The sequence below is a fragment of the Neofelis nebulosa genome, chromosome 8, assembly GCF_028018385.1.
Source record: "Neofelis nebulosa isolate mNeoNeb1 chromosome 8, mNeoNeb1.pri, whole genome shotgun sequence".
Taxonomy (NCBI): domain Eukaryota; kingdom Metazoa; phylum Chordata; class Mammalia; order Carnivora; family Felidae; genus Neofelis; species Neofelis nebulosa.
In genome coordinates, this window is record NC_080789.1 from 133,080,858 (window position 1) to 133,103,123 (window position 22,266).

The following is a 22,266-nucleotide window of genomic DNA, read 5'->3' on the forward strand; positions in this document are numbered from 1 at the left end:
TCACTAAATAAAGTCAAAACATGAAAGAAAGATGAGATTGACTGCTGAATGGATAAAGAAGATATATATATATATGTATATATATATGTATATATATATATACATATATATATATGTGTGTGTATATATATATATACATATATATATACACACACACACAATGGAATATTAGCAATCAAAAAGAATGAAATCTTGCCATTTGCAACAATGTTGATGGAACTAGAGTATCTTATACTAAGTGAAATAAGTCAGAGAAAAACAAATATCACATGATTTCACTCATATGTGGAATTTAAAAAACAAAACACATGAATGTAGGGGAAGGGAAGGAAAAATAAAATAAAAACAGAGAGGAAGACAAACCATAAGAGACTCTTGAACACAGAGAACAAATTGAGGGTTGCTGGAGGGGTGTTGGGTAGGGGGATGGCCTCAATGGGCATTGGGCATTAAGGAGGGCACTTGTTAGGATGAGCACTGGGTGTTATATGTAAGTGATGAATTACTAAATTCTATTCCTGAAATCATTATTATACTATATGTTAACTAACTTGGATGTAAATTAAAAAAAATATTTAACATGAACAAAGAAAGGTGAATGAGAAAGAATCAGAGAAAATCATCGGAAACAACCATAACACAAGTAATAAAATGGCAATAAATACGCATCTATCAATAATTACATTGAATGTAAACGGACTAAACACTCCAATTAAAGACAGAAGGTGACAGAATGGATTAAAAACAAGACTCATCTATATGCTGACTGCCAGAAACCCATTTTAGACCTAAAGACATCTGCAGATTGAATGTGAGGGTATGGAGAAACATCTACCATGCAAATGGATGTCAAAAGAAAGTGGGAGTAGCAATACTTATGTTGGACAAAATAGACTTTAAAACAAAGACTGTAACAAGAGACAAAGATGGACACTATATAATAATAAAGGGGACAATCCAACAAGAAGATATAATAATTATAAATATTTATTCATCCAAAACATCACACCCCAAAACATCAAGCAGTTAATAGCAAATATAAATGAACTACAATAATAATAGATTTCAACATCCCGCTTACATCAATGGACAGATCATATAAACAGAAAATCAATAAGGAAACAATAGCTTTGAATGGCACACTGGGCCAGAGGGACATAACAGATACATTCAGAACATTCTATCTTAAAACAGCAGAATACACATTCTTTCCAAGTGCACATGGAACATTCTCCAGAAAAGATCACATATTAACTCACACAACAAACCTCAACAAATCAAAGATAGAAATCATACAATGCATATTTTCTGACTATAAACTATGAAACTAGAAGTCAACCTGAAGGCAAAGTCTGGAAATACCACAGATACGTGGAGGTAAAATAACATGTTACTAAACAATGAATGGGTCAACCGGGAAATAAAAGAAGAAATTTAAAAAGTACATAAAAACAAATAAGATGAAAACAGATAGATCCAAACCCTCTGGGATGCAGCAAAAGCAGTTCTAAGAGGGAAATTTATAGCAATACACACTTATATCAAGAAGCAAGAAAAATCTCAAATAAACGACCTACCTAGCATGTAAAGGAGCTAGAAAAAGAACAACAAACAAAACCCAAAACCAGCAGAAGGAAGGACATAATAAAGACTAGAGCAGAAATACATGATATAGAAACTAAAACAACAATAGAACAGATCAATGAAACCAGGAGGTTGTTCTATTAAAAAAAGCAATAAAATTGGTAAACTTCTAGTCATACTTATCAAGAAAAAAAGAGAAAGGGCTCAAATAAATACAATCACAAATGATACAGGAGAAATAAAAACCAACCCCACAGAGATTCAAACAATCATAAGAGAATATTATAAAAAAAAATATATGCCAACAAATTGGACAACCTAGAAGAAATGGATAAATTCCTAGAAACATATGAACTGCCAAATCTGATTTAGTAAAAAATAGAAAATTTGAACAGACTGATGATCAGCAAAGAAATTGAATCAGTAATCAAAGAACTCCCAACAAACAAAAGCCCAGGATTAGGGGGCTTCCCAGGTGAATTCTACCAAACATTTCAAGAAGAGTTAATGCTGGGGTGCCTAGGTGGCTCAGTTGGTTAAGGGTCCAACTTTGGCTCAGGTCATGATCTCATTGTCCGTGAGTTCAAGTCCTATGCCAGGCTCTGTGCTGACAGCTCAGAGCCTGGAGCCTGCTTTGGATTCTGTGTCTCCCACTCTCTCTGCCCCTCCCCTGCTCATACTCTAAATAAACATTAAAAAAATGGAAAAGAAGAGTTAATGCCTATTCTTCTCAAATGATTCCAAAAAATAGAAAAAGAAGAAAAACTTCCAAATTCATTCTATGAGGACAGCATTACCCTGATACCAAAACCAGATAAAGACACTCGACCAAAATCACTGATGAACATAGGTGCAAAAATTCTCAGTAAAATACTAGCAAACTGAATGTAATAATACATTTAAAAAATCATTTATTACAATCAAGTGGGATTTAGTACTTCATTTTGAGGGTGGCTCAGTATTCACAAATAAATCGATGTGATACATCACATCAATAAGAGAAAGGATAAGTACAATACGATCCTCTTATTAGATGCATAAAAAGCATTTGATAAGTACAACATGCATTTATGATAAAAACCCTCAACAAAGGTTTAGAGGGAACATACCTCAACATAATAATGGACATCTATGAAAACCTCACAGTGAACATCATCCTTAATAGGGAAAAACTGAGAGCTTTCCCCTTAAAGTCAGGAAAAAGACAAGGATGTCCACTCTCACTACTTTTACTCAACATAGTACTGGAAGTCCTAGCCACAGCTATCAGACAGGAAAAAGAAATAAAAGGCATCCAAATTGTAAGGAAGACATAAAATTTTCAGTATTTGCAGATGACATGATACTATATACAGAAATCTGGAAAGACTCCACCAAAAAACTGCTAGAACTGATAAACGAATTCAGTAAAATCATAGGACACAAAATAAACGTACAGAAATCTATTGAATTTCTATACACCAATAATGAAGCAGCAGAAAGAGAAATTAAGAAAACAATCCTATTTACAACTGCACCAAAAATAATAAGATACCTAGGAATAAACCTAACCAAAGAGGGGAAAGACCTATACTCTGAAAACTATAAAACACTGATGAAAGAAATTGAAGATGACACAAAGAAATGGAAAGATATTTGATGCTCATGGATTGGAAGAACAAATATTGTTAAAATATCTACACTACCCAAGGCACTCTGCATATTTAATGGAATCCTTATCAAAATACCAACAGCATTTTTCACCAAGCTAGAACAAACAATCCTAAAATTTGTACAGAACCCAAATAGCCAAAGCAACCTTGGTGGGGGGGGGGGGGGGAGGAAAGCAAAGCTGGAGGCATGACAATTCCGGACTGTAAGTCATATAACAAAGCTGTAGTAATAAAAACAGTAAGGGACTGGCACAACAATAAATACACAGATCAATAGAACAGAACAAAAAATTTGGGAATAAACCCATAATTATATGGTCAATTAATCTTAGACAAAGGAGGCAAGAATATCCAATGGGAAAAAGACAGTCTCTTCAAAAATGGTGTTGGGGGGGCGCCTGGGTGGCGCAGTCGGTTAAGCGTCCGACTTCAGCCAGGTCACGATCTCGCGGTCTGTGAGTTCGAGCCCCGCGTCAGGCTCTGGGCTGATGGCTCGGAGCCTGGAGCCTGTTTCTGATTCTGTGTCTCCCTCTCTCTCTGCCCCTCCCCCGTTCATGCTCTGTCTCTCTCTGTCCCAAAAATAAATTAAAAAAAAAAAATGGTGTTGGGAAAACTGGACAGCAACATGCAAAAGAATGAAATTGGACCACTTTCTTAAACCATAACACAAAAATAAATCAAAATGGATTGAAGACCCAAATGTGAGACCTGAAGCCATAAAAATCCTAGAAGAGAACCCAACCAGTAATTTCTCTGACATCTGCTACAGTAACATCTTTCTAGATATGTTTCCTGAAGCATGGGGGAAAAAAGCAAAAATAAACAACTGGGATGACATCAAATTAAAATGCTTCTGCTCAGTGAAGAAAACAATCAACAAAAGTAAAAGGCAACCTATGGAATGGGAGAAGACATTTGCAAATGACATGTCCAATAAAAATATATAAAGAACTTATACAACTCAACACCCCCCAAATAATTAAAATCCAATTAAAAAATGGGCAGAAGACATGAACAGATATTTCTCCAAAGGAAAGATACAGATGGCCAACAGACATATGAAAAGATGCTCACAATAACTTATCATTAGGGAAAGCAAATTAAAACTACAATGAACTATCACTTTGCACCTGTCAGAATAGCTAAAATCAACAATACAAGAAACAACAGGTGTTGGCCAGGATGTAGAGAAAAAGGAACGCCCATGTACTGTTGGTGGGAATGTAAACAGGTATAGCCAATGTGGAAAACAGTATGGATGTTCCTAAAAAAGTTGAAAATACAATTACTGTATGATCCAGCAATAGCACTACTGGGTATTTACCCAAAGAATACCAAAACACTAATTCCAAGGGATACATGCACCCTTATGTTTATAGCAGCATTATTTACAATAGCCAAGATATAGAAGGAGCCCAAGTGTCCATTGATTGATGAATGGAGAAAGAGGAGGTGGTAAATAAATAAATAAATAAATACATGTTATTCAGCCATAAAAAAGAATGAAATCTTGCCATTTGGAACAACATGGATGGAGCTACAGAGTATAATGCTAGGCAAAATAATGCAAAGAAAGACAAATACCATATGATTTCACTCGGTGCAATTTAAGAGACCAAAGAAATAAGCAAAGGGAAAAAATGAGAGAGAGACAGAGATAAAGCAAGAAACAGATTCTTAACAATGGAGAATGAACTGAGCTGATGGCTACCAGAGGGGAGGTGGGGGGGGGGGGGGACGGATGAAATGGGTGATGGGGATTAAGGAGTACACTTGTCGTGATGAGCACCAGGTGATGTATGGAAGGGTTGAATCATTATATCGTACACTCGAAACTAATATAACGCTGGGATTAAAATAAAAACTTAAAAAGAAAATTTATCAGTCAGTACTGAAGTCCTGGCTTAGTGTTGGGACTTTGAATCTCTAGTAGCACCGATCTTGGCTAATCCTCTCCACGAGAGTAGAAAATGTTGAGCGAGGCTCCAAAATGCAGTCATCATCGTTTTACTGTGAATCTTGGGAGGAATGTGATAGAATAGATGGGTAGTGTGGTCTGGGCCACATAGGGAAGGAAGTGAAGAGAGAAGGGCACTACCCAACAGGGGAAAGGTCAAAGTCAAAAGTGAAGAATCACAGAATGGTGGGAAGTGGGCTAGACTTTAAAACACATACTGATGTCTGTGCCCTACTCAATTTTAATATACAGCCAGGGTTGAAAATCACTGAAGCCAGAGAACAAATGTATCATATTGACCAAGTTAAGAGTCAGCATGCTGCTCAAATAGTGAGGCTTAGGTTGTTCCAAAGACTTATTTTCCTGAGGCAACATGCTAAGCTTTAAATCAGGGGAATAGGCTCATATATGTATAAATGCCTATAGGAGTCTTCAAGTGTCATAATTAAACCAAAGCACCAAATGTAATGTTGGAGCCTGCAATACAAAATGAGGCAAAAGGCTTTCAGTTGAAGTGTTTCAGTTTCAAAGGGTACAGGAAAATTTCTCGTTTTTCAGTTTTTATACCTTCATTTGTGTTTGTATTAATGCCCATAGTGATGGGGTCCTAGACAGACTTGTTCAGGTGCACATAACACAAGCCCCTTGTCTGAGAACAGTCTTAAAAAGCGGGTGGATACAAAAGGTGGGGGTTATTTTTTCCTTCTTTCTTCCATAGTCCTTTGAAATCCACACCATATTTGGGTTGAAAGAGATGTTCTATATATTTTTCAGCGAGTGGTAGATCCTGTTTACTGAATAAATGCTAAATCAGCATGTGTCAGTTTAAACTACCTTATGCTGTCCCCTCAATTCAAATTGGATAATACAGATCTTTAAAAGTATACCTTTTAATGAAGTGTTATCACGCTGCTAAATTTTCTTCTACTGTATAGAAATTAAAAGCAACATTTCTCTGGCCTACAGCTAACTTTTATGACTCCCTTGGTACTTTCTTTTTTATCTTGATTTTTTAAGATGTTCAAATAAGTGAGTTTTCTTTTTACTTGACACATTTTCACATATGTTGCCTTGATCTTCCACATCTTTTACCCATATGGGAGACTGCCTAAGAAATAAAGGATCTGTGTTTAATTATCTCATGGGGACAATTTAAAGGGAAATCCAGAGCTGCTTCTCTCTAGCTCTGCCTTAAAGAGGAATAAGAAGCAATGGTGAGTTTATAGCTTTTGGCTGTTGATAGAGACTTCTCAGAGTTCCCTCTGTGATAGTACTAATCCCACCTGTTCACTTGGGTACATCCCAAGCTCATTGATTCAGACCCTAATTTGTGAACATTCAGAGAGCGACTGGGCTGAAGTGGATGGTTTCACGAAGGTCACAGAGGTTTATTTAGAAAATTCGTAAACTATAAAGGAGGTAAAAAGTATAGCATTTGAATTGAGACCGAACTAATTTTATGCAACTTTACACATTTAAAAATTATTTAATGTTTATATATAATTTATGTTTAATAATCATAAAACTGATTTTAAAAAATCTAGAATCATACGGTTGATATTTTATAGTTGCAACTGGATTGAGAGAACTCAAGAGAGTTAGTTACCTAAGATCATCTGTCTGGATGGTGGCAAAACCAAGGTTAGAAGGCAAGTTTGCAGACTCATGAATGCACCACCCTGCCTTCACATTTATTTACCAAAAACAGGTCCTCAGGAAAGTCCAGTTGTTTTGTTCTTGAGTGCAATAATACTTCTCATAAAACGCATTCTACAATCTAGAACTTTCCCCTAATTTCCCTTCCTGCTGTTCAGTCACATTAATAGGGTTTACTCTATTCTGCTGCAGTATCAGACATGTAATTGTAAGAGGCTTTCCTATCCATGCAGGTAAATGAATCCCAAGAAATGAATAACAGGTTGATGTTCTCAGGAAAAATCTGTCTTCCATGTAGGCATTAATCAGGCTTTTTTCTGTTGTAAGTGACTGAAATTGATGTTTTTGGCTCCCATAACTGGAAAGGATACTGGGGCAGCACACAGGATTGAAGGAAAAATTCCAGAAACTAGGGACAGATATAGGTCCTCATATGTCATTTCTGCTTACGTTTGCTTGGCTTCATTGTGTAGATTGACTCCTACCAATATCTGGGAAGATGGCCACCAGTGGCTTGAGATTAACACTGAATTAGCAATACCACTGTATACAGTGGCTTCCAAATTTATTGCTGAATCTCAAAAAAAAAAGTATCTCATGAGTTCTTCTTAGGCCATAAATCTCATTGTGTCCAAAATGACACCAGAGTTGTCTAAGATATTGCAAGTTGGATCAGGAGTGAATACAAAAATGAAAGATGGGCATGGAAAAACTTCATAGAGAGACAGTAACAACAACAGGAGGACAGTAGGAGCTATTGATTTGTGGAGCTGGAAGAAGGTTCATCTATTCCCCAGTCATTATTCCATTGACCTCCCTCTTTAATGGAGATATTTGCAAAAATTCAGATGCTCCGTTCCCATTCCAGAGTGACTGAATCAGAATTTCTCAGGATAAAGCCCAGGAAGAGCTTATTATTGAAATAGCACCGCAGGGGACTCTGCTACACCCCTAGTTAAGAACTACTGTTTTAAGTCATTATCATCAGGAGTCTATTTTCTGGGGTGGATAACATATTAAGCATTCATCAGCCATTAATATCTTATCATGATTAGTTCAACACATTAGCCTAATTCATTTAGCTGGATTTCAAAAGCATGAGATGCCTGATGAATACAATTTGATGAAGAAAAGAGGAATTTGGGCTGGCACTAATGGGGCCTGGTCAGCGGGGCGGGGGGTGGTGGTGTAGAGAGGTGGGATGTGGCATTACAGGGGGGCCCTGTGTAGTTATGAATGATCTTAAGCTCATATTCCATTTTCTGGCCACATTCTATTATTCCAACTCTCTCACATCCTCATTCCTTACAACTTGTCTTCAGTCTTAAACTTCCAGTTCATGATTTCTCTCCGTCTCTTTCTCCCTTTCTTCTCTTTTCCCCTAAGTTCATAGTGGCCTCAATCTGTCCCCTACCAGCCTGGAGTATAGAGCTGTTTCACCTATTTTGTAACCTCATCCTTCTCGGGCTCACAGCCCACCAGACCTCAGCCCTAGTTCGGTGCTATATTTTGCTCTATTCCCTCGTTGTTTTGCCACCTGTTGAGGAAACTACAGTGACACTCCAAAATTTTGATTTATTATGCTACCTCGTTATCCTGTTATCATATGGGACTAGGTAGGCCATACCTGTCCTGTCCTCATCCAGCCACCCACTAACATTCAGGCCCATCATATCGCTCCCTCCCTATTTTGCTGAGAAAATTGGGGCCATCCAGCCCACCGACTGAAACATCAAATTTCTCTGCATCCAGACGTGGACGCTTACTTATCTCTTTCTCTTTATTCTCAGAGATTGACACATTCTTCTTCTAGTTCATAGTAGCATCTCTACGTGCTCCTGTCCAACAGAACTCTTCCGTGGGCCCTGTTTTCTGTCTCCACATTCCTTCTCTTTCTCTTTGTGGGGTACTTGCTGTGTGCTTACTGCTTACACATTGGACCTAGTTAAGAATATATTCATGGTGTACTCATCTCTTCCTTTCAGATAATTATCTTGGATGATCATATATTTTTAAATTTTTAGCCCACCAATTTCAGACTGATGATTCCAAAATATTTCCAGCCTTAGCTCCCTTCTAGACAGTCTCTTGGATGTTCCATAGGCATGTCTATCTTAACATATCCAGAACTGACTGTATCATCTTTTCTACCAAAGCTGTATCTCTTTTTATATTCTCAACCCCAGCTAATTATACCACATCCTCTCAGGAATTCAAGTTCTCAGGAACCTTCAAGCTACCCAGTGTACCTCTGCTCACCTCAATCTCTATATCTAATTGATTATGAAGTCTCACTGATATTAGCACTTATATATATCTCTAACTTCTTTCTTTCTCTCTGACCTGCTGTAACCACATTACTGGTTCAGACCTTCATCATTCTTTGCTTGGACAACTGCAGTAACACTACAGTTATTCTCTCTGCTGCTATAAATTGATCCTCTATTTTTCAGCCAGAGTAGTGTACCTAAGAGATGATTCTGTTTTGACGCTTTCTGTTTAAAATTTTATTTTATTTTTTTTATTTTTTTAATTTTTTTTAATGTTTTTATTTATTTTTGAGACAGAGAGAGAGCATGAGCAGGGGAGGGGCAGAGTGAGAGAAGGAGACACAGAATCTGAAGCAGGCTCCAGGCTCTGAGCTGTCAGCCCAGAGCCCGACGCGGGGCTTGAACCCACGGACCGTGAGATCATGACCTGAGCCGAAGTCGGATGCTTAACTGACTGAGCCACCCAGGCGCCCCTCTGTTTAAAATTTTACAGTGATTGACATCACCCACCGAATCATCATCTTGTTCCTTATTATGACATAAAAGATCTCCCGTGATCTACTAGTCACTAGCCAGACATGTATCACATTTTATATGTAAGTAACGTAGAATTGATAGCAGTTCTCTCTGTACCCTGGCTAGCCTCTGTGCCTTGATCAGGTGATTCTCTTTTCCTGGAATTCCTTTCCCCTTATTTGTTGGACCGATTGCTACTCATCCTTTAAGACTTGGCAGGAATCATCTTTCCCAGGAAAACTTGGTTAGCCCTCCAGGTTAGGAGAAGTGCCCCACTTTTGTAGTATCTCTCCTGTTAGATTGTAAGCTTATCAGGACGAGGGTCACTTCTTTAATCTCTATTCACATTCTTATTCAGTAACACAGATGACAAGCTTATAATAAATATCTGTGGTACTGAGCTGAGGATAACTTGGTGAGACAATCCTAATAGGAAGTAGTAAGAAGATGCAGAGCATATATTTGTTCTGGATATTGTTTATATCCAGAGCATATATATCGTGGGTGGAAGGAAGGATGGAGGGGAGAGGGCATTATTATCACTGTAGATGACAGTTGTGAGTAAAGATACAGACTTTAGTAGAAAGCAAAAATCGGAAAAGAAAAATCAGGATCTGGAGAAGGGGGATGACAGAGGTAGAAAGAACTTCTATCATACAGTCCCCTTCTTCTAATCCTCTTGACTTTACTGGTTTCCAGGGCTTTTGGCCACTTGTTCCTGCCCAGTAGTTTCTTCAGCAAACTCTTAAGAGCTCCAACCAAATTTCTGGAGCTTCAAACCTGACAGCACTTTGCATCATGTTCCTACCACGTCTTCTTCTTCTTCTTCTTTTCCTTATCCTTCTCTTTCTCCCTTTCCTTCTCCTTCTCCTTCTTCTCCTTCTTCCTTTCCATCTCCTTCTCCTTCTCCTTTCTCCCTCTCCTTCTCCCCTTCCTTCTTCCTCTCCCTCTCCCTCTCCTTCTTCTTTTTAAAGTAGGCTTCATGACCAGCACAGAGCTCAATGTGGGGCTTGAACTCATGACCCTGAGATCAAGACCTGAGCTGAGATCAAGCTGAGATCAACTGACTGAGCCACCCAGTTGTCCCAGTATGTACCATATTACTTCTTATCCCCCACCCTCAAGCTTTGCTTTTGATGCTGAGATGTGAGATGCCCCCATGCATCAAGGATTCATGATTGCCCCATGGGTAAAGGACCCACGCATGTGCAGCCCTGGAAGATTGGGAGCAATTGTTGTATGGAGCAAGTCTTCGACTGACTGGTTATGGGAGCTGGAAGATAAATTTTTACCCCCTACTTCCCACAGATGAATTGTTTGAAAATGAAACTATTCATGCAGCCCTTTCAAGGACACCCCCAGGAGACTGAATAATCAATCATGCTAAATACCAAGTAGTGGTCTGCTTACTAACACTCTCTGCAGAGGCTCTCTTTTTCTCTGCCTTTCTCCCTCTTTCCCTCATCTTGTTTCCCTTGCATTGTACTCCTTAACACAGTAACATATAATTTTTTACTTATTTTATTATTATTGTTTTAATCCTAGCCTCTGCTCTCTGGGGGACCCAGGATAAGCCAGTTGGTACCCTGTGTGGCCCTTGAAAATACACCCTAAGGATAGCATTTTGGAAACTCTTAGTTTGGAATCAGCCCTAAGAGATCCAGAGGATACGAATAAATTACACGAAGAGGTGGCTCAATCTACCTTGGCATCCACTTCTAAAGGGCTAATACGTGTCCTTCAACTCACACATATAGCATCATGGTGGGAGTAGTAGGGTTTCTTACAATCAGTTGAATGTGTTGGGGTTGGTTTACAGCTCATTGATAGGTCAGTATAATATATTGATACTAGTATAAATTGGACTAGTGCTACATTTTAGACCCATTCAAACATAGCCCCAAAAGACAGTGATGAAGTTAAATATGCTCACTGTGCAAAACTTCTGGCAGTAAATTTAGCTATTCCCATTGTAGTGAGAGAGAAGTGGTCTAAGATATGTGTGTGTGTGTGTGTATATATATATATATACACACACACACACATATATATATATATATATACACACATATATATATATATATACACACACATATATATATATATATATATATATATATATATATATATATGGACCCTTGTGAATGGTGAACAAAGTGATTGGTTGTTCAGAGACTTAGAAGAAAAACATTGGAAGATCAGGGACAAAGTAGTGTGGGGAAGATATATGTGGGTGGGCATCTGTGAGGTGGCACAAAGCATGCAGGTCTTTGTGTCTCATGGTAATGCTCAAGGGAGAACATCGACTGAATTAGAGGATTTTAAAAACTAGGGGGTAGGATGACTCATTCTGTGCTTGTCACCCAGCCTTTCCATCTTTGGCAGCCCTAGTGCAGGTGTAGTGGGCCCATGAACAGTGTGGTCATTGTGCCAAGGATGGAGGTTAAACATAAGTCCAACAGAATGGTCACCTCCTGTCACTTTATTGAGCATAAGTGAAATCCAGAATGGGAGGTGGGGAATGATCAGTCATGGCTTCAAGACCAAGTGCAAGAATGGGGTTGTAGTTCCTTCACCCACCTTCTAGCTTCTCGTTCTTCTTAGAGACTAGGACTTGCTGCCACCTTGAAGAAGACTCTGAGACTGGTTGTATGTCCCCTCTCGGGGCATCTTGTTCTTACAGCAATGAAGCCCAAATTATAACACGGTAGCCAATACAAGGCAAGGGGATGGATAAGTCTGATAAACTCATCTATCTCTGGGGCCTTAGGCCACTGGCTCTGGCCTGGCCACTGCTGTATAACCAGCCAGATACCTGCTTGGATTCTGGTCAGTTTCCTACAGATTGCACCCAAGAACAGCTTTTGTCATTGAACCGAGCATTCCTGCCATCATGCCCTGGGCCTTCTATTTTTATAAGAACTGAAGCAAGAGAGGCCTTGAAACTTGCTCACTGCCACCCTTGTGCAACTCAGATGTATGGGGCAGTTATCCCATGAAGTGAAACTTGACCAGTGAGAGGCAGGAGCTGGCAGATAACATCTTCCTTTCTCTTTCCGCAGACACATGGTCTGAAGTTAGACGTGTTCACATGGCTCCTTGGACATCAGTCCTACAAGATCAAGCAACCAGTGACACTCAATACCAAAGTGGCCAGCTTGGTAATGATAACCTACCCTATACGGGGTCTCACATCTCCCTCTTATTCCCCTTTTCCCCTTAATCCCACTTTCCTGGGGATTTGTACTCTCTAACAAAATACTACACATAAGCTTTTGCCTCAGGCTTTGCTTTCTGGGAAGACTAGCCAAGGCTGAACTGAAATAAAAATGCAGAGATTTGAAGTAGAGTGAGTTTGTACAAAGGATCTAGAAGCAGATGCGTGGCAGTGCAGTGCGGGAGGGGGAGATGTGCCTGGAAAGTGGGAGAGGGACCTTTTTTCTTCTTGACTGTTTTCCAATTCAAGACGTTTTGAAATATTGGCATGAGGATTTATAATATTATTAAAAAGACATTAGGGAGAGTGGAAAGTAAGATTGTGAGACATGTAAAGAAGGGGATTATTTCATTTGTGCTTTTCTTTGACATTAACACCTGGCCTGGCGCCTACCCCTCCAGAGACACTCATCTGCAGGCTTGTTCCACTTCTTGGAAAACTTGGCCTTGACTGTTCTCAGAAGACACTTTATGCAGTGCACTGTAGTGCCCCTCGACTGTTTGATTAGGTTTTAATGAGCGATTGTGTTGGAGCCTCAAAATGTCCTGCCATAAGCCTCTTTGTTTACCCCTGTTATGTATATGGAAGCCCAGGATAGGTGGGTGGAGATGGCTAAGTATGGGATGCCATGGGATCTGTGCCAATTTGCCAAATGGAATTTTTTGGGGAGGTATGCCTTTTAAAAACTCCTGTTTGAAAGCAGGTATGGTATGTAATTTTTAAAGGGCATATGATTTCCCTTTCAAATATGAACTATTGGGGTTTTATTGTCAATGTACACAATAAAATGTATCATAAACAGCCTCACAGCAAAACATGTTAATCTTCCCGAAGTGTCCCACTGACATCTACTTTCCTTTTCTTCCCTTTTGAATTTTTACATGGCCCTAGAGTGGCTCTGTTACTAATAGGAACGAATGGCTGAATGCACACTAAAAGCATGGGGCGATGCCAGGCTGTGGGTTACCATTTAACACTCTTTCAGATAGTAGCACAGCGTGAAATACTAATCCATTACATCTACAATACCATATCCATTAGTGCTTTCTCATCCTGGAATTTAAATAGTCCAAAGCTCAGAGAGTCACTAAAGAGAGTAATTAATACAATAGCACAGTTCTCCATGGTTCAGGTGATATGATGGACTGACTTACCTGCCACAAATAAATATTATAGGAGACAGTCTCCTTCTGTTTTACATTTTTAATCGTCCTCCTCCTTTCCCAGGGTCTACCATTCTTTTTCCAGCTGGATTTTATATTTTTGCCTGGTGAAGATACACTGACCCTCTGTTACCGTGCTCATGCCTCATTCTATTTAAAATAGCTCCATGGTTTGAATAGCCGCACCACTGCAACAAGTACGTACAAAAGGGACATGGTTTATATACTTCAGTTTCACCTGCCATTATCTACCTGAAGGGGAGCAGAATTGGTCACCCCAAAACATGCCTCTTTGGCATAAGGATTATTTGGAGTTGATTGTTTTTAAGAAACAGCACACACGGGGAAAGCTCTAAAAACCAAGTATACGTTACAGTAACCAAGCATACGCCCTTTCGTAAAAGCATTTAGATTTACAAGGGAAATCTCCATTTGGAAGGCTGTCTCCCTCTGTGTACTAGGAAGGGAAGGATGGCTAAGTCTCTAGAAACTTCTCAATCGACAAGGCAACGATTTAGATCTCTATATTACTCTCGTTACTAGTTACTTCCTGGTAACCTCCTGGTGAGCAGCCTGGCCACTGCAACATCTGTCTTTTGTTTCTAGCTAAAGATGGAGTTTAAGGTGACGGCTTGGACCATTTTGAAGAGCTCCTCAGTTTTCCCGGGTCTCTCCCATGTATACAGGAGGTATGCACGTTATTAAACCTCTGTTTGTTTTTCTCCTGTTCATCAGTCTTTTTATTACAGAGGAGTCTCAGCCGAGGACCTAGAAGGGTAGAGGGAAAATTATTTTTCCTCCCCTACGATCCTCTTCATCTTCTTTCGTATTCAGGGTACAGACTCCTTATAAAAGAGCTATTCAGTTCTAAGACCCTTTGGAGATAGTTTTCTTGACCTAGGAAGCCTGCCAGTTCGTGTGAGCTGAGGGGCCTCCTTCTCATAATCACAAACTGAGACTCTTTGAGATCTAATTTCTTTTTTTTTATTTTTTAAAAAAATTTTTTTAACGTTTATTTATTTTCGAGACAGAGAGAGACAGAGCATGAACGGGGGAGGGGCAGAGAGAGAGGGAGACACAGAATTGGAAGCAGGCTCCAGGCTCTGAGCCATCAGCCCAGAGCCCGACGCGGGGCTCGAACTCACGGACCGCAAGATCGTGACCTGAGCTGAAGTCGGACGCTTAACCGACTGAGCCACCCAGGCGCCCCTGAGATCTAATTTCTATGCCCATCACCAAATACATCTCATAAGCAACTTCACAAGGCTCACTACAAGGGATATGGCTGCTTTTGTGCAGAGTAAGTGGGGGGTTAAGAAGCTCTTGCAAACGGTTGGAACTGCTCAAATGATTTATTTGCACAGGAAAGAAGCAGGTGCCCCATTAATACAAGTTTGGCCAGCATTTTTAAATGTACCAACACACCTTCCCATGCATTATCTCATTAGATTCCCACAGCTACTCTCTGAGTTCAACAGGGTGAGTATCATCAGGTATATTTTTTTAAAGAGTGAAGCTCAGAGACATTAAGAAGAGATTTCATATAAAAAATCTTGGATTAAATCTAGGACTTCTAACATGAAGTTCTAATTTGGAATCTGAAGTTCTAATACTAACTAGAAATGACGTCTCTAAAAACATGGCTGTTTTTCAAATCTTTCTTTGCTTTGTCGTTATGGAATTGTTTGAGAGGGTAAGTGGTTGTACTCATGTAAAAGCCCACCGGCATAGGGTGTGTATCTTATATAGGCTGTGAACCCTTATGAGATATTCCCCCTCCAAAGCTAGAGTTTAAGCTTTCCCAGAACATTCCAGAATGTTGTCTCCGTTCCCGAGCACTTGTTTGAATACTACTGACATGCAAACATCTAGCTTGGGTGACTCTTCTTCCAGGACTCCGAGGGTCTCTGTAGGTACAATCTGTTCTCTCTTTTTTTCTCTTATACCAATTCTCAGTTGAACTTCCTAATCAATATCTGTATCTTCTCACTTCTAAGTCATGCTTCATATTACTTCCATCTGACTTCTGCCAGCATGATTCACAATTAGATGCCGTTACAAGCACTGACTTTTGTATTGCTCAACTCAACAAACACTGCCCAGTCACTCCTTAAATGCACCACAGGGTATACCCATCTGCCTGTTCTTGAAGCATTCTCCTTCTACTTCAATGGTGCTTCAATCTCCCACTTTGCCTCCCACCTCCTTGGTCATTCCTTTGTCCTTATTGGATCATTCTTCTCTACCCAACCTCTAATGTTGAAATGCCTCAAGGCTCAGTTTTAGAATTTCTCCCTTGTTCCCAATTTCAGGCTGTCTCATCAGTTCCAATGGCTCCATTTAACATCTATATGCTCAGAATTTTCAATTTATATCACCATTCAGATACCTTTCGTATTAGAGTTCTCCAGAGGCACAGAACTGAAAGAATATATGTGTATGCACGTGTGCGTGTGTGCGCGTGCACACACACACACACACACACACACACAGGAAGAAATGTATTATAAGTAATTGGCTCATGTGATTATGGAGGCTGAGAAAGCCACATCTGCCATTGGGAAGCTGGAACCCAAGAGAAGCAATGTTCAAGTGTTCCAGTTCAAGAGTGAAGGCTAAAAACCAGGAGAGTCAATGGTGTACATTCTAGTCTGAAAGCCAACAGGCTCCAGAGCCAAGAAGATTTGATGTTTTGGTTCTAAAGTCCAAAGTCAGGAAAAAGACTGAGATCCAGTTCAAACCATCAGGCAGGGGGAGTTCCTCTTCCGCATGGGAGGGTCAGCCTGTTTGTTCTAATCAGACCTTCCACAAACTAGATGAGGCCTGTTCAGATTGGAGAAGGCAATCTGCTTGACTCAATTTACTGATTCACATGTTAATCTCAACCACAAGACGTCCCTACTGACACACTCAGAGTAACGTTTGAGCAACTATCTGGGTGACCCAAGGCCCAGTCAGTTCAACACATAAAATTAACCATCACAGCTTTTCTGACTACCTAATTACCAGGTCTACTTTGATTTCACATAGGTACCTGTAATTTAACCTGTCAAATAATTAACACATAGGCTTTTTCTTCAAATTTATTCCTTTAAATATTCCTAAAAACTATCAAGTGACACCTTCATCCATTCAACCACTTATGTCAAAACCCAGGAGCCGCATTCCATACCCTTTCCCCCACATTCTCCCAAAAGCATCAATTTTAGTTCTCAGATATTTGTTGCAGCTTTCTAGTTTTTCCATTTCTATTGTTACTTAACTCAGGTGTCATAATATGTTGTAAGAATTATCGACCAAAATGATGATCAGCAGGCTTCTAAACTCCCACCACCCAAATCCATACTCCATAAAGCACCAAGTGATCATTTAAAATGCCCATTAAATCATGTTACCACCCAGCTTAAAATTCTTCTATGGCTTCCCAGTGCCCGTATGATAAATCCAAACTCCTTAACAAGCCCTACAAAGCCTTGCATGATGTGACCTTTGCCAACATCATTAGCCTTATCTTGTCGATCTTTTTCATTCACTGTGCCCTGCTGAGAGGTTTTTTTTTTTTTTTTTTTTCAGTTCCTCCCACACAGAGCGTTCTTTTCCTCCTCGACAATATTACAGATACTGTTCTTTCTGCCAGAAACACTCTTGGCCTTTTACTGCCTTTGCCTGGACAAGTTCTGTACAGCCTTCGGGACTCAGCTTGCATGTCACTTCCCCTGGGAAATCTTCCTGAGGCCCCTGATTAGGTATACATGTGCTTAAAGCACCTTGTGCTTCTCCATTATGGCTCTAATCAGAGGTACCCTTAATTCTACTGCTTTTGTAATTACCTGTAATGCCCATCTCCCATACCAGACTGTAAGTTTTATCCATCTGAATTATTTGCATCTTGTGACTTATGCAGGGCTCACACAAGGTATGAGTCACTTAATGAATAAATGAATAATGATTTCGTGAGTAAATGAATGGATGAACCAATGAAATGATGGGCTCTCCTAATACAATCAGACACCAAACCAAGTGACAGTAGCACAATCTCTCCCCATTCAAGCGTCAGTCTGGATCATGTGGAGAATCCAAAGGGCAAAAGCAGATATCTCCCAGCATCCCCCGTCCTCAGAGATAAAGAGGAGGACTGTGGGAGGAGGTAAAGAGGAGGTCTGGATGGATGTACCAGGGCAGAAAGAGTAAGAGTAGGAACAGTCTTATTACTGTGATAAAATGATAAAAACCTGGCTATTTAGCTACTACTTCTACTCGGAAAAGCACTCTCTTTTCAAGAATATAATTTATCTTCTCTGTGGTTTTCCAAAGGCATATACAGCCAGGAAAAACCTGGCATCCCATACTGATACTAATTTTTGGTGAGAAGGGGAAGATAAACATTCAGATTTCTAAAGCCACTGGAAGGACTTTCCGTGACAATGGTGATTCTCCTGTGCAGGGCTGGGGCCACGTGGCTCACCTTGGGGGTGAGGCCCTGTGTGAGGCGTGGTTGGCTGCTAACTGAGGTCACTGAGTTCAGCTAATATTCACCCACTTTACGTGGCATGGGTGTGTGAGGCTTGGCTTCTCCATCTATGTGGCCCTATTTCATCTTGACTTCATGCAGTATTATTCTTTGAGATTCAGCTTCAGTGATGAAATCTGTATGTTGTGCTCAGGCTCAGAGATGGCTGGCAAGAACAGTGTTAGGAAGCAGTCAAGGATTGAATGTCTCACATCACCATGAAGCAAGGATCCACGTCAACTAAGGAGAACCCCGGCTTTTGACAAGGTTAAAAACATTCAGAGGACTGTGTGACAGTTAGGAGATAGAAAAAGCTCTCCGAGAAGCTTTGCTCAAAGAGGCAGCTTTAATCAAAAGACAAATGAATTTACAGGACACATGGCATTGATCTTAGGGAAACTGAGTGACACATATGTTGGGGGAATAAGAAATGCATAAAATAGGGCGCCTGGGTGGCTCAGTCAGTTGAGCATCTGACTTCGGCTCAGGTCATGATCTCACAGCTCTGTAAGTTCAAGCCCCGCGTCAGGCTCTGTGCCGACGGCTCGGAGCCTGGAGCCTGCTTCAGATTCTGGGTCTCCCTCTCTCTCTGCCCCTAACCCACTCACATTCTGTCTCTGTCTCTCTCAAAAATAAATAAACATTAAAAAAAAAATTAAAAAAAGAGAAATGCATAAAATAAAGGAAAACAAAAAGAGAGGCACTTATTTTGGACCAGGTGGCTGATTTCCTTCCACATTGTCAAGACACTCAGGTCTGTCAATATGCAATGGATGCTTGCACTATAATTTTTTGTTTATCACCATGCAACGTCTGAACTATCTTTTCCCATTAAGGCACCGAGGTCAATGATACAGATAATTAACCAACTGATTTAGTGCATTAATTTTCCTGGAAGTTCTAGCAAGAGTGTCACTCTCCAGCCTTGAGCTTCCTACTCCACACAGACACAGGGACAAGGGCTGGCTCCATATGGAACACTGAGGTGATCCACGGCTGAAGTGCTGTCCAGCAGCATTATCTGTCTACTTAAATGATGATGAATGCTATCTTTGTTCCAGGCAGGAAGATGTCATTACGCCAGCTCATACTGCTGACCTCCCAGGGCTTCCCACTAAGTGTTGCCAAAGGGTTGTGGTGCTGATAATTCCTTACAGCGCTCAGAAGAGAATAAAGCAGAGAGGTAAACCTGATGAAAATTGGATAAAGAACCTAAGGTGAATTGAAGCTTAATATACCAAACAGCACAGAGCATGGCTGGTTTCTTTTCCTACCTCTTGTTTTCCCTTTCACAATCGTAGGCAGTGCTCCAGCTGTCATTTCTGCCCTCTCAAAGCATTCTTCAGTCACTCATATCCAGTCTTGCACTTCACCTATCAATAAAAGGAACTTGAAATCTTTCAACACAGAGATATTATTTCTGCTTCAACTGATTTCAGGATGCCACAGTTCACAATGAAAATCTGCAGATTGCTGATAGCTCTGTCAATATCATTCAGCGGCTAACAACACTTTATTTGTGGTACCTGTAGATAGAGTGCAGGCATCTGAACCCATCAATAAATGGAAAGAAAGTCCTGGGGCTCAGAACAATTTGGTTTTACAAGGGGCCTAGTTTACAAACTTCGCTTCTTCATTACTGAAGAATTCCTTACAAGTTTTAAAGGATGGAAAATGTAACCATCTTTTAACAACTTCAATGGTAAGATAATAAGGGCGAGAACTCTACCTTCTAGTTCTCTCTACGCTCCTTTCACTCTATGCAGAGAGGAGTATTTACTATAACGTATTACGGTTTTGTATCATAGGTGTATATTCAATTCCTTCGAACTATGTATTTAACAACAAGCTTATTCTTATGTTTTTTTTATTCTTATGTTTTTTTAGAAGATAGTTCATAGTCAATTTCATTGGTACTTTTAGTATTTGGCTGTTGAATGTCTTTTCATGCTTCTTAATCATTTCTTTCCCTTTTTCATCCACTTGCCTATTTGGTTTTATGGCCTTTCAAATACATAGGTACCCACATACATATCTGCATGTGTATTTGTTGTCATTGTTGAATTTAATGAATTCATAGTTTTTTTTATTACAGATGCTGACCTTTTGTCTAGTGACTAGCAGAACTATTGATCTTTTTAAAATGTTTTTATTTATCTTTGAGAGAGAGAGAGAGAGAGAGAGAGAGAGCATGCACACAAGTGGGGGAGGTGCAGAAAGAGAGAGGGAGATAGAGGGTCCAGAGTGGGCTGTGTGTTGACAGAAGAGAACCCAATGTGGGGCTCGAACCCATGAAACCACAAGATCATGACCTGAGTTGAAGTCTGACACTTAACTGACTGAACCACCTAGGCACCCCAGCAAAACTACTGATTCTTTAAGTCAGTCTGATTTATAGGTTCTTGATATTCACGCTGTTCTAGGATGATGATTCTTAGAAAATTACCAATCATGAATGAATCTTAGGAAAGTGGTAGTTCAAGAAAAGGAAAAAATGAAAGGATCAATAAAGGTATCATTATTACCACCGGTTAATGTAATTGAATCAATACCACTGAGCCATTGAAAGTTAACAAATCATAGAGAGATATTCAATAGAAATCTACTTCCTTTGAGATTGGTACCTTTTTCACTGATGTTCAGTGAAAAATGACTCAACAATTATAAAACAAACCTATGTGATATTATATGGATTTTATAAATCAAGATTTAATATAATATTACTTTAGGAGAAGTCAAAATAAATTTTCTAGCTGAAAACTATGAGGGCACTATTATTTTCAGGAGGAAAAAAAAAACCTCTACCCCGAATACAATGACTCCATCCCAAATGTCTCATAATGGGTCTATTAGATATTAGCTTATGAGCAGAGGTATTTTCTTATTGTATTCCTTATGAGTGAAATGATGAAAACAAAATTTCCTTACTACCAAACTCTATCATGGCAATAGTGAGATAACTACCATCATCAGTAATCAGTGAGCTAAATTTTCTTAAATGAGCCAAATTTTCTTAAATACTTTTAAATATAGACTGAGCACCTTCGAAAGACCTTCTGCATCAGAATATTAAATGACCTGAGAAGTATAGCTTTCTTTTCCAAAAGAAACTACATAAAAGTGGAAAGAAACAGCATCAGTATTTTTTGGTGAATGACCAGGTTTCTGGCACTATTTTAGGAATGCAGGATACAGAGAAAAAAATTATTCTTGATGTTATATGAAAGGGACTCTTCTTAAGTAAATATTTACTAGCTTTTCCCAATAATATATCTGTAAAATTATTGTGGGAAATAGACTCTTTGCCCAGGGAGCATTTTATATTTAACTGAGCCAACACTCATTGATATTGAACAACAGAGAGATGAGCATTAGAGCCTTTGGTTCTCCTGGGGAAGAAAGGTTTCTTTGAAAAGTTGTCGTAGTGGTTGTTGTCAGTTGCCTACCTAGCATCATTTCTCTCATTTCTTTTTCCCCAAAGAACCCCAGATTTGTTGGAGTACCTTCTTCCTTTCCAGACTCAGGTGTCTGAGGTGAGTTGAAACCTACGGCTCCAAGAGTGAGTGTGACTGGTCTGGTTAAGTTTGTAGGAGGGGCCACGTGATGGAATTTGGCACAATGGCTCATGGACATCACATGCAGGACCATCTTAGGAGAGCTCTTTCCTGCTGTCCTGGGAAAGGTTCCAAAAACGTCTCCTTTTCTTTTCCCTTCAGCCAATTTGTCCTGTGCATTGGGTGT

At 39.7% G+C, this 22,266-nt stretch overlaps 1 protein-coding gene across 2 annotated transcripts in view; it reads right to left on the reverse strand.

Annotated features, from left to right (window-relative positions):
- CELF2 (CUGBP Elav-like family member 2) overlaps window positions 1-22,266 on the reverse strand; it is an 835,088-nt gene that overhangs the window by 544,570 nt on the left and 268,252 nt on the right. The gene's annotated exons all lie outside the window — the stretch shown is intronic.